Source organism: Anabrus simplex, chromosome X, assembly GCF_040414725.1.
Source record: "Anabrus simplex isolate iqAnaSimp1 chromosome X, ASM4041472v1, whole genome shotgun sequence".
In the NCBI taxonomy this organism is placed as follows: Eukaryota; Metazoa; Arthropoda; class Insecta; order Orthoptera; family Tettigoniidae; genus Anabrus; species Anabrus simplex.
The window spans coordinates 10,742,562-10,755,539 of record NC_090279.1 but is presented as its reverse complement, the minus strand read 5'-3'; positions in this window follow the sequence as shown (position 1 = coordinate 10,755,539).

The following is a 12,978-nucleotide window of genomic DNA, read 5'->3' as shown; positions in this document are numbered from 1 at the left end:
CTTAAAAATCATTCTTTATCGTGAATATGCGGTGCAGTATCGAAATTAATGTGTCTTATTGTCACAATATACAAGTAATATTAGATAGATACATGTCGGGTTGCATAAATCCAAGTATTTAAAGAAAAAAAAATGATGAAAACACCTCCCCACCGTAGTGTGTAAAGAGGAAGAGCTCTCTCCCCACTTAACGGGTTAACACTTGCTGATCCCATTTTGCATACTCCTCAAATGGACCTATTCCCAAGAACTCATATTTTCATACACCGTTTAATAATGTATCAGCAAACTCATAAAAACTAACCAGTTCTCCAAAACACAAAATTGAGATGAATATCTGATGGACAGGTTAGTAAACTTACTTACGACAGATAAAAGGTGAACATCAAAGAGACATATGCATGGGCTGGCCAAGAAAGGTTATACTATGGATTGTACACAGGGGTAAGATATAAATAATGCAAAAGCAGTCAGGAAAATACAAGGACACTAGTGCATGAACAAGAACTGGCTACTTCAGATGTATTGAAAGACAAGGCACAACAACTTACAAACAGTACAACACAAAAAAAAATCAAAAGGTAATTCACAACCAAACACAAAGGAAATACTACAAAGATCAGTGAGAGTGTCACCAACATTTACAATTAGTTTCATTAAACAGAACAGACATTTCCTAACCAACTGTACAATGAGAAATAAAGGAATATTATGTAACAAATAGAAAAAAAAAGAACAGGTGACTGAATAAAAGATCAGCATTTTCAATTACAAAATCTGGGCATACAGTAAGAATTGAAATAACTAGAAAATATAAGCGAAAGCAAGTTCAAGATAAGACTATTATGCAGTTCAGGAATATAAACAAATTTTTAATTCCAGGATTTTTGAGAGAATTGACACACAGAAAGTTCATTTTCACATAAATTCCAAAAGCGTTCCAAATAAAGGAATTAGACATACAGCTGCACCTTTATGGATACATAATCAAATATTACCACTCGTCTTGATGATGATGATGATGATGATGATGGTGATGATGATGATGATGATGATGACGACGATGCTTGTTGTTTAAAGGGGCCTAACATCTACGGTCATCAGCTCACTCGAGAATCAAGCGCAGTTTACAAAACCTTATGGTCAAGAATAAGTCCCATACCAGTGTGAAAATTTACACCAGCATAACACAAAGATTTTGCCCTCTGTCCAACAGCCAAAGAGTGCATCAAGGTAACAGGTAAAGACGACATGAAGAGGGGAGGTAGAGGAAAAGTCATGACACATGGCACTAGAAACGCCGAAAACATCCATGAAGAGTGTAGAGTGTAGAATCTAAAACCGATGATGCCATCCATGTTTGATGCAGGTAATCGGATGACTGCAGTCCCGTAACTGCAGCAGTGTGCACATGTCAAATGCCAGGAAGAAAGCAGTGGTAAATGACGAATGCGGCAGAGGTGAGTTGACAAGATAAAACCTATGCCTCATCAATCTCTACTCGTATGCAACCTACAAAACAAAATTCACTATTTTGGATAACATAAGAGAACAACACCAATGGAAAAACAGCATGAAGCAAACTTCCAGCAACACATGATGACAGACACATCAGTTAGATACACAGTATAACTCCCTGTGAAGAAATGCTTTAAAACTTGGTTGATCTAAACAAATGGAAATTAAGCATGTCCTGTCCCTGGAAAAAAAGTCTGAAAAATAAGAAGTTTTGCCAGGAATATATTAAATTCATGTGAGAATTCAAATCACTTGATAACATGAGAGGAATGTGGAAACCTGCAGGAAGAAAATCACTATCCTGTCATAAATCATTCAAGTAAAACAGCAAAAACACTTGTTAAAATCAACGCTTCAGTCAAGACTGACAATGGCATTAGTCTCAACTACATACACCATGAAGGGTCATCCACTCAAGAACATCTCTTCTCTATAATCATCTGACTGCGGGCTCAACAAATAGCATTTACGTGTGTATGTCAGATTGTTTAGCAATAAAATGTTGTTCTGTGTAAAATGCAAGGCAGCAAAGCTTTACAAAAAAATTGGTTTTTCATAACTCTCCCTTCAAAGTCTGAGATTTGCGGAGCCTTTCTATTGACAAGACTACTCAAAGAAAATATTAAAGGCTCCCAGTTTGAAGTTGCTAAAGATACAAATGAGTGGCACCATGTGCCTTCCAAAGAGAAACCCGCTGACTTAGTGTCCAGACGACCACAAATGAACACAATTGTCAACAATACAGTTTGTTGACATAGTTCTGGATGGTTGAATCGAGATCCTTTGAATAGGAATAAATGAAAACGTGATGTTCGAATTAATCTCCCAGTTCAAAAAATGCTACAAATGCTTCTTAGAGACTTGATGATGACTTATTCATAACAAAAGTTTCAAGATTAAAAAAGGTACAGAGAGTAGCAGCATATTGTTTTTGATTTATCTCAGATTGTTATAAACAAGAGTGAAATTCAAGTCCACTGTTCATATCGGAGTTGAACCCTCCACTCAAATGTTGCATTAATGTTCTGTGGAAAATATTAAATCATATTGATTATAACCATAATCATAGATCAAGAAGCCATCCCCTTGTCGGCAGAAGACTGCACAGTACCTTAATTGTAGTGGGGAGGAAATATTAGATCATTCTGTATATATATCATCATCTCACTAATCTAATTATCATTGCGGAACAACTTCGACTACTTCATCATGGCACTCAACCCTTAATCACATCTCTGAGAGGCAAGTTTCGGATCCCATCAGCAAGGGGGGCGGTAAAGAAGCAACATTTATGCACGTCTCAAGGGTCGTAAGTTGAATGCAGATACTTCTGAACAATTAACGCGAAATACACACAGTGTGTGTGTACCCATTTCTTAACACTAGAATAGACTATGCTGGCTCAATTCTCATAAACATTGGCGTGAGATGAAACAAGACCAGACTGCCTAGCTACCAAGTCTCTCTACATAGACATGATACCTGATCTCACAACAACTAAATTGCTCGCCTCTCTTTGTTCACTTATTTTCACAGAGGTCACCCCCTGAACATTTACAGTGATAATGGCACAAACTTCTTCAGAGCAGCTAAGGAAATCAAGTAGAGGTGTGACAAACGGTTATTTTTGTGTAACTGCTACATCTGTCACTGCTACAATAAAGTAATTGTGAAAAGTATCAGTGAAAAATAACGTCCACCGTTACTCACCTTTTACCGGTCACACATTGGTGTTCTGTGCGGTCACAGCCTGGTCACGGCTTCAAGCTTGTCCCCGTTTAACGTCCAACGTTACTCACCTTTTACTGGTCACAGCCTGGTCACGGCTTCAAGCTTGTCCCCTTACAGCTGTGTTGCAAATTGCCATTCATTCACTCACACATGCGCGCACGCATCACTACACACACTGTTGAACAGCAAAACACGCATTCCAATTTGCTATAAAGTTATCAAAAGGCAGACAGGGGATGAAATGAGAAGACAACATAGCATTTTTTTCTGAAATCTAGAGGAAGAACCGATAATGTGTTATTTTGTTATAATAGATTGTGTGAAATGAATTAATAAAAACTTAAGTGGGTGAAGAGACGTTATCACGTTCTTTTCATTCATGACAATCTGAAATGTTTATTGTACTTGTTATGAATATTCAAACAATTGTGCTCATTGTGTTCCACGGTGTAGGGGGGCAACGCGCCCGCCTGTCAAAGTGAAATAGTATTACAAAATGCATTTTATCTACGTTCATTCTATAATATCAGTTCAGTATGGAAAGTTAGCATAATAATTTATTTATGGTACAAGAAAAATTATACGGGTGAAACTTATAATATTATAATGTAGGTAGTCTTGCACGAACAGTTGAATGTGTGATAACAGTTTACACTTTAGTTACCACTACCAGATGACAGCAGGAACTTAAAGCAATCTCCTACGAAACCGCTCTCACTTGGAAGACATGCGTACTATCTGAGGGTCACATTCTGTGTCTGTAAGGTGCTACTAGTGTGCAAGCTGCTACTAGTGACTGGTCCCCACTTCCCAGTTACTGTTTTCACCTAGTATGTTTTTCTGTTGTCGTTACTCGATAACCTGTTATTTCTCATCCTCGTTACATTTGTAACAGTGACAGACATGTAACTCGGACAAAGTAACTGCTACGTTATTTTTCAGCCATCTCTAAAATCAAGGCCTTTCTGAAAAACAATCCTGAGAAAAACCAGCTCTTCCCTGCAACTGCAGGTGTGGGACTGATACAGCATTCCATCCCTCCTGCAGCACTACACTTTGATAGAAAACGAGAAGCAGCTGTCAACAGTCTGATATATCACCTTAGAAGAGTGATGAATTCTTATTTCTTGACCAACAAAGAATGGACCACTCTTACAACACATACTCACATCTCCTCACTAAAGTTAAATGACGACCCTTTTGACACTTCTTACCTTACTACATCCAATTTCCTTGTAGGAGAGAAAAATACTACACTCCCTGATCATGATTATACTTCCTCTCTCATTATCCAGATGGCTGTATATTGAGCAGCCAACCCAGAATTCCTGAAAGAGACTGTCAATTAAGTATCCCAATAAATAGCCCATAACAACATAGTCACATGCTATGCAGTGGACGATGGCAGTGATCCTAATTCATGTAACAAATGTTCAGGTGAGTAATGGGGAACATACAAAGCCTATTCACAAACACTGTCCTTTACCACATATGAAACAGAAAGGCAAGATCACTCTTAAAGGGCTCATTTATTCATTGAAAGTTTAAGTAATAATATAAGTCACCATAGACTAGTATCATCACAGACCCCATTAGGAAGGATAAGAATGTTTTCTACTTGCCACAAGATGGCTACAATGTGTGTAGTACGTAAGTGAATTCTGACAGTAAGCAAGCAATCACCTGCAACTAGTATCTACAAATAATTGTATTATCTAGAAGTCAATAATTAATATAATCAACAAGATTACAATGGTGTTTCATTTGGAACAACTAGTAAATTACCCAGGAACAGTAACAATACAGTGCTCCTTATAGCAACTCCGTGTTTGAAAATATTCACTGTCAAAAATATTAGTAGCAATGATACCACCTCCCAAATGATATACAGTAGAGGTCTTTGGATCTATCCCAACTGCTGCGTGATACATAATGCAAGATCTTAAAGAACATGAAGGAAAGGTGAAAATTAGGTAAGTAAACAGTCAATCTCATAAAAAAGTGTATCAATCATATGTATTGAATTGAAGGGTCAACCACAGATATCTGTTCAGCAATTTTCTATTTTCAGTACCTAACAATGGCTTATCAAATTATGTACATTACCTCAAGTGAGTTTTCCTGCATTGGCCCTGGCTCTGTTAACTCTGATTTGGCTTCTTTTTTCAGTGGTATCATTTCTGATACATTTTCAATATTTTCCTGTGGAAAATAAGATACATAAGTTATGCACGTAACACACCAACAAATGAGCATGATAATTTACTACTTCCAAGTATTACAGTTACTTTCAAAATTTTACTACTGTTTAAGAGAGATTTCTACCAGCAGAGGATTTCAAAACCAAAGGCTGCACTAAGAATGGTGTTATCATCCTTGCTCAAACCTAATGTCAGAGAAAGCATGAGACTGAGAACCAAATATAAAGTGAGAAGCATTTTCTAGCCATATCAGAAGATATCCTACCAGAGATGGAATTGGGACCATCTTGCACAAAATTTTGGAAGGAATCTGCCACAGACATAAACACTAAATTATATTAATTGATTTTATGTATCCAATTACGTCCATCAAATCATTGAGGTTGTTTGAATCACATCCAAGTATTAAAACTGTTCTAAATCTTTTGCCATACAGTGAGAAATATTAATACTATGCTCTTAACATACATTTTGTTTAGACAGACAGATCAAAATCCCTTGAAACATTTTAATCACTTTCTATAATCTGGTTTTGCCAAGCTCACAGGGGATAAACACTGCATTGAGACAGTTCTGTTCATCCAAGTGTAAAAATAAAAAACGAACATGAAAGAAGCAGGCTTATCACAGTCATAGACCAGGGAAAGATGTGATGCAGGTCAAACATAAAGCAATTACAAATGAAATGTTTTACTACTACAAGGATGTTATGCAGTGTTCTGTGAAGAACTGTGGGGATGAGAACACCATCAGTGTTGGAGTGTACATCAGCAGTTACAGAAGCTCTTTCATGATCTACGAAGGTCATCCAATAAATAATTTTCCTTGTTTTCTCTCTGCAAACCACATGTTTTAGAATTAAGTTGGTACTGTAGGAACTTCCACTGGCGTATGGCTGGGGTAAGGTGATCTTGAACCGCACGTGCTTGCTCTGTGTTCACCAGTACGGCGCTACCTGCCATGGAGCTACCACTTGAAAGCGTGTCCACTTGTGAACACTGTTCTGTTATTCGCTTTTCCACGGCAAAAAATGAAATGGCTACCAATATTCATTGCCATTTGGTGTGAGTTTATAGTGAAAGATGCATGCTGGCATTCATGGTTCCTGGAATGGCAGCAAGATGTACATGATGACAGCGCAGCGCCAGGCCCATTACAGACACTGTTGGTCAGAATGTGGTGGACAAAGATTAATGCGTCAGCACTGATGAGATAATGAATCTACTGCCTCCCGGCACGGAAACTGGGCAGTCCTTTATTGCAATGATATTGTTGAATGTCTTGCAGTATTGAAAAGTCTGTGCAAGATGGGTCCCAAGTTTTCTTACTGATGCTCACAAGCAATAACAGAACGAAGTAGCCTGAGCTTTCCTGCAAATGCTTCAAAGAGAGGGAGATCAAATGTTTTCCTGCATTGTTACTGCAGATGAAAGCAGGGTGCATTATTCAACTCTAAAAACAAAACCACAAAGCATGCTATGGAAGAAACTTGGCGAACATGCTCATAAAAAAGGGCCAAGACCTCAGACTCTTTTTTACAATTTACTATCGCACCGACACAAATAGGTCTTATGTTGACAATTGGAGAGCAAGAGCCTAGGAGTGGGAAGGAAGCAGCTGTGGCATCAATTAGGGTACATCCCCAATACTTACCTGGTATGAAAATGGGAAACCACAGAAAACCATCTTCAGGGCTGCCGACAGTGGGGTTCGAACGCACTATCTCCCAGATGCAAGCTCACAGCTGCGCGGCCTTAACCGCATGGCCAACTTGCCCGGTTAGACCTCAGCCTCTGTAGGCATAGTTTTGGCTACTGCCTTTTGGGACTGTAATGATGTTGTATTGGTTGACTGACTGCCCCAATGCACTGTGGTCACACATGAGAGGTCCTGCACGGTCCTAACGAAGCTCAGAGTTGAAATCCAATGAAAACGTTCTGGTCTTGTCTCAGAAAATATTGCCCATTCAGCTCAAAGGATACAGGATTTGCTGCAGAACTTCAAAAGGGACCTTTTTCCCCATCCACCTTATTCTGCGGAACTTGCCCCGAGTGATTTCCATCTCTATCCACAACTCAAGTTGCACCTTGGAGGTAAGCGGTTTGCAACTGATGAAGAGGTGGAAGAGGAAGTGCACCGCTGTCTACAGAGATGGGACCCGACCCGGTATGATGAAGGTATCAAGAAACTGCTGCCAAGATAACAAAATGTTTGGACTGAAATAGTGACTACGTGGAAAAGTAGTGTACGAGTTGTAAAATGAAAATTAAATATTTCTCAAAGGTAAATAAAACCAATCACCATGGGGCAACAGCCCCCGTAGGGCCATGGCTTACCAAGTGACCACTGCTCAGCCCAAAGGCCTACAGATTACGATGTGTCATGTAGTGAGTACGAACAATCCTCTCCGTCGTTATTCTAGACTTCTTAGACCAGGGCCACCATCTCACTGTCAGACAGCTCCTCAATTTTAATCACATAGGCTGAGTAGACCTCCAACCAGCCCTCAGATGCAGGTAAAAATCCCTGACCTGGCCAGGAATTGAACCTGGGGCCTCTGGGTAAGAGGCAGGCATGCTACCCCCACATTGCAGGGCCAGCACAAGTGTAAATAGCCTGCTTGTATTTTTTGTAAAATAGGGAAACCTATTTATCGGATGGCCCTCGTACTACGAGACCTTTAAATTTTTCACTTAGATTCATGAAACATTTTGACACTACAGGGGTGCAGGAGGGACTGTGATCAAAAGCTTACATTCTATTACAAGTTAGTTTACTAATAAAAGCGAATTAAAGTATGAAATTCCAGAATATACTCACTTATCCCATTTAATACAGAAGAAATCGAACAGTAGCTGAACTAAGGAAAGGAAGATAAAATGACGCACAAAATGGAGAGTTTGTTAAAGATGAAGCCATACTTTCCATTGTAGACTTAGTTAAATGTAATAAAAAACTTTATAGTTTGTCAAACATACGATTTTAACATAAATTATTACACTATAAACATACCCGAAAAAAATAAACACTCTATTATACAAAGAATGACATGTTTCATTCTACAAGAACATCCTCAGACTCTATGAAATCACACAAAATATGCATATATGTACAGCATTGTTTACGTTGTATAAACTTGTCAATGATAGAGAGTTCAGTGATAATATGAGCCAGTACTGACAAATAAGAAATTTACAAGTATTAATATATCGAGAAAACTCCTGAACTTATCTAGACTGCCAATGCCAACTTTGTTGTCACCAAATACTATTTCAGGACTGTGGTCATGGAGAGGTAAATGGAAAGTTTTGAGTATAGCACAAACCTTACAGAGAGGGGAAGGGTAGCATGAGAGGGGAGTGCCGAACATTGTGGATCCCTCCTACTGGATGTTAAAATCTAGTACACTGTACCATGGAGAGGAGAGGGGGAAGTAGGATGGAACGAGTGGAGCACTGTGGAATACTCTTTCCACACTGGAGAGGGGAGAGAAGGTTTATAACCTACTTCATGTTATAATGTACTTTTATGTAAGATGGATGAATGCAACTGAATGATTTTAGATGAATAATGTATGGAATTGAAATAGAGAATATCTATAGGATATTATTGTGATAAATGCCAATTTAATGAGTAAGTATGGTCCAGATATTATGTGAGTAGAGCAATGTGCGGGGAATTTTTTAAGTGTGTATGGTCATTTAAGTTGGTTACGTTAGCACTTTTTGCGATGTAGATCTCGATTGCTTCCCTCATATTCAAAGATTTTATTTTATTTTCAATGTGTAAAATTTTTAGATCTGTGTTGATGTCTGTGAAATAGTGTGAACTGTCGTATATGTGCTCCCCAAAGGCTGAATGCTGATTATATCTGATCGTTTATTGTGTTCTTTGAATTTTGTGTGGAAATTTTGTTTTGTCTGACCTATATAGGTGGCATTGCAGTTAAGTTCTTGGCACTTGAGTTCATAGACTCGTGACTTTGAGAAAGGGTCTTTTTTGTATAGGTGCACTTGTTGATGTGTCTCTGCAGTGTGTTGTTCATCCTAAAGGTTAATTAAAACCCTGTTTCCTAAAGATATAACCTAATTTTTTTGTGTTATTATTAATGTAGTTGAGAACCAAGTGTGGTGGTTTTCCAGGGACTTTTCTTTTGTTTGTTTAATATTTTATCTACTGTGCCTGGAGGGTGGTTGTCTTCTTTCATGATTTGTTTAACAATTTGTGCCTCTTCATTGAACTCCATTGTGCTCATTGGTATGGAAACAGCTCTGTGTATCATTGTATTCAATCCAGCTATTTTTAGTGTGTATTAATGGTTAGACTCGTCAATAGCATGCAACACCTGAGTGGGCTTTCTGTACACTTTGTAAGACAGGTTTTCCATTATTCCTGCTGATTGTGGTGTTATTTTCTTATTACTATTTTGCTCCATTGTGAAGCTGGTGGAATTTTGTAAATAGTTTAGTGTGTTTAATAACTGGTGTGCATTAGTGAAGTCATTATCATATGCACATGATGTCGCCTACATACCTGCTCCAGTATAATATTCCTTTTGAATGCTGATACGTTCAGAAGATGTTTTCAAAGTTATTCAAAAAATGTTTGCTATTATACCTTATAATGGTGAGCCCATGGCTAACCCTTCTTTGTGCAATAGATCTTGTCAGTGAATGCAAAGCAATTTTGGTGTAGCATTGTTCTAATGAGGCTAATTATTTCTTTGGTTTCCTGCAGTGAAGTATTTTCTTTATGATGATTTTCGATAATTTTAATGGATTCATCTATTGTTACGTTGGTGTACATGTTAGTGATGTCAAAGGGTATCTTTAACCTTTTACCACCCACATTTTTGCTCCAGTTATCCCCAGGTTTCAACCTATTAATTAGGAAACATTCAAGCAGAGCACACCGTTTCATTTTCAATAATATCAGAAAACATGCCATCATTTACAACATTTAACATACCATCATGTCCATTTCTCTATTCATTGAGTCATAAGTTTGTCGGTTCATACCCCCACCCGTGCTGGAGATACTCAACACTGTGGTAGGCTGTATTTGTCATATTCTCATGTTGTCTAAACCCCCCTAAGCCAATAAAGATGAGATTCTGGAAGTGTAATGGTAACATCGTATATCAACTTTCATTTCCTCTAGCAAGTGTCTTCCCATTCTGTTTCTATTTTACTGAAATGCGCCTGTTTGATTGCTGCATTGATATATACGCAATCGGTAATGTCACTGAATAGATTGTCTCTGCCTAACATATGTAAAAATATAACCTATTTCTCATTATACTCTTTTGAAATTATTGATAGGTTCAACATCATCCATATAATCATTGAGTAATGAAACAAAATGTTTGTGTTACCTGAATTGCAGGTCCGATTTCTAGATATCCGTTTTCACTTATATCACAGTTATCAGTAAAATTATCTTTGCTGATATGTTATTTACTCACTAAAAATTTACCTCCACCCCTGCTCAACAATTCTGTGTCATTTCTTATACCGTTATTCAGCTCAGTCTCAATATCCGCAGTATTCAATCCCGTCATGTTTACGAACTAAACAGCTGACCAGCACTCGCGGAAGTTCAAGTCCGTTGCCTAGACAACTTCAACACGAATTCTCACTCTTCTTTTATTTCCTAAGCCTTGTATATTGTACTGCATGTTCATCAAAGCCTAATAAACAATTCACTACCAAAAAATACAAAACTATTGCATAGATTGCACACGTATGCAGATAATGCAGCTGGGTGTTTTCGGGCAATACGGACCGTAAGGCAAAGTGAACAGTCGGGCGCTTTCGGGCGGGAAGGGGTTGATTAGTTATAGGCTGGTTTTAATTTATCTGTCTTCATTAAGTGAGATTTTCTCTTTTAGGATTTTTTCAGTTGTTAGCTTAAATTGTAAGTTGGCACATCATAATTTACTATTGGTCTAATGGGACATGAGCTTTTGTGTATTTTGGGGATGGCTCTTACTGTGGGGAGTTTGGGATTTTTTGATAGTGAGGCTTTCCTTTTCTTGTTCTGTGAGAATAAAGTCTGTTTGCAGGATAGCTTGTTTTATTTTGTTTTGAAATTTATTTGTAGGGTCACATTGTAGTTATGGAATTCCGTTGTTGTTGATGACAGCTATTGTTTTTTTCTATATACCCAAGAATAGAACATGACAAGAAGTGTCAAGAGTATAGATCTTGAATAGCAGTGCACTCGCATCTCAGATATGTTCAGACACCGTTCTCTTCTGTAGTGTCTATAATTTAGAACTCAACCAGCAAACATTTATTCAGAGAACAGTGTGCATAAGCTGCAGAATTTCACCTTTAAGCAACTCCTGGACAATATCACATCTATAAATTAGCAGTTCACAGTGTTGGGAGTAGATTTTTGCTGCCGAGTCACAATTATTCATTGAATATCCCTCTTCCAACTCTCAAGGTTTTCAAAGACTCTGAGGTGTAAGAATGATGTGCAGGAATTCACTTTTATGCCAGTATAACTACAGACGTGTGCTGGGATATTCAGCTTCATCAAATACCTCTAGAATGGACCCAAATTACACTCCCCAACATGAAAGTAGAATGATATCACATCACCATGTAAGCTATCAGATGAAGAGAGACTGAACTGTAAGCCAAGCATTCAGAAGATTACAATGGACTGTGTTTACAGCAGCAACAGACAGAGCAAGGAAAGATGATGACAATAAGTCGCTTCTTCTCCAAAATTATTTCACAGCTTCTCCGCCAAGGCAGAGTTTTACTATGAGATCACCCAACATTAGTAACATTGTAAAGAAGTTTAAATGATGCAAATCTTACCTGGAATTTCTTTTGGAGGAAAAATATGTTCACTATGAGATTCAAAGACCTACTGGCCATAACCGAATTAAATCCAGCACCCACAATTGTCCTTCATTTCAGCAGCTACTAGCACTAAAATTGGATAATGTATGATAGGAGATGATGTCAATCCCACAACAATACCATTACCAAACCATGGAGAATAAAAACATAACCATACAACCTACAGAAATCCATTTCAATAAACGCCAGAGGTAATCAATAAACAATAAACAGTCATTTGATGGGTACTTAGTTCATGAAATGTCCTGATGCCTCGATCTTGAAACGCTGCCTGTCACAACTTCATTGGTAGCTGGACCTAACCAAGGTTCCTTCACTATCAAGTCCACAACTTTAATTCAGCTTTTTGCCACTATCAAACATAGCATGCACTGCCATCTCCCTAGTAAATGCTAGAGGCCAATTGTCCACTTGGCGACCATCATCTGGGGGCATGTGCCACCAGAACCCCTTTCCTTGCCCCATGAACAAAGTTTCTGTCACTAGTTGGACCTATAGATGTATATAAATACTGTTGTTTGTACTTCCTAAGAGTTGGCTGCCTTGCGTAGTGCATTATCACATACTCCCAGACAAAGAAACAAAAGAGAGACATACTTTTCCTAGATGCCCATGTAGCAAATGGCGACTGCTGGGGTTAATACTGGGGA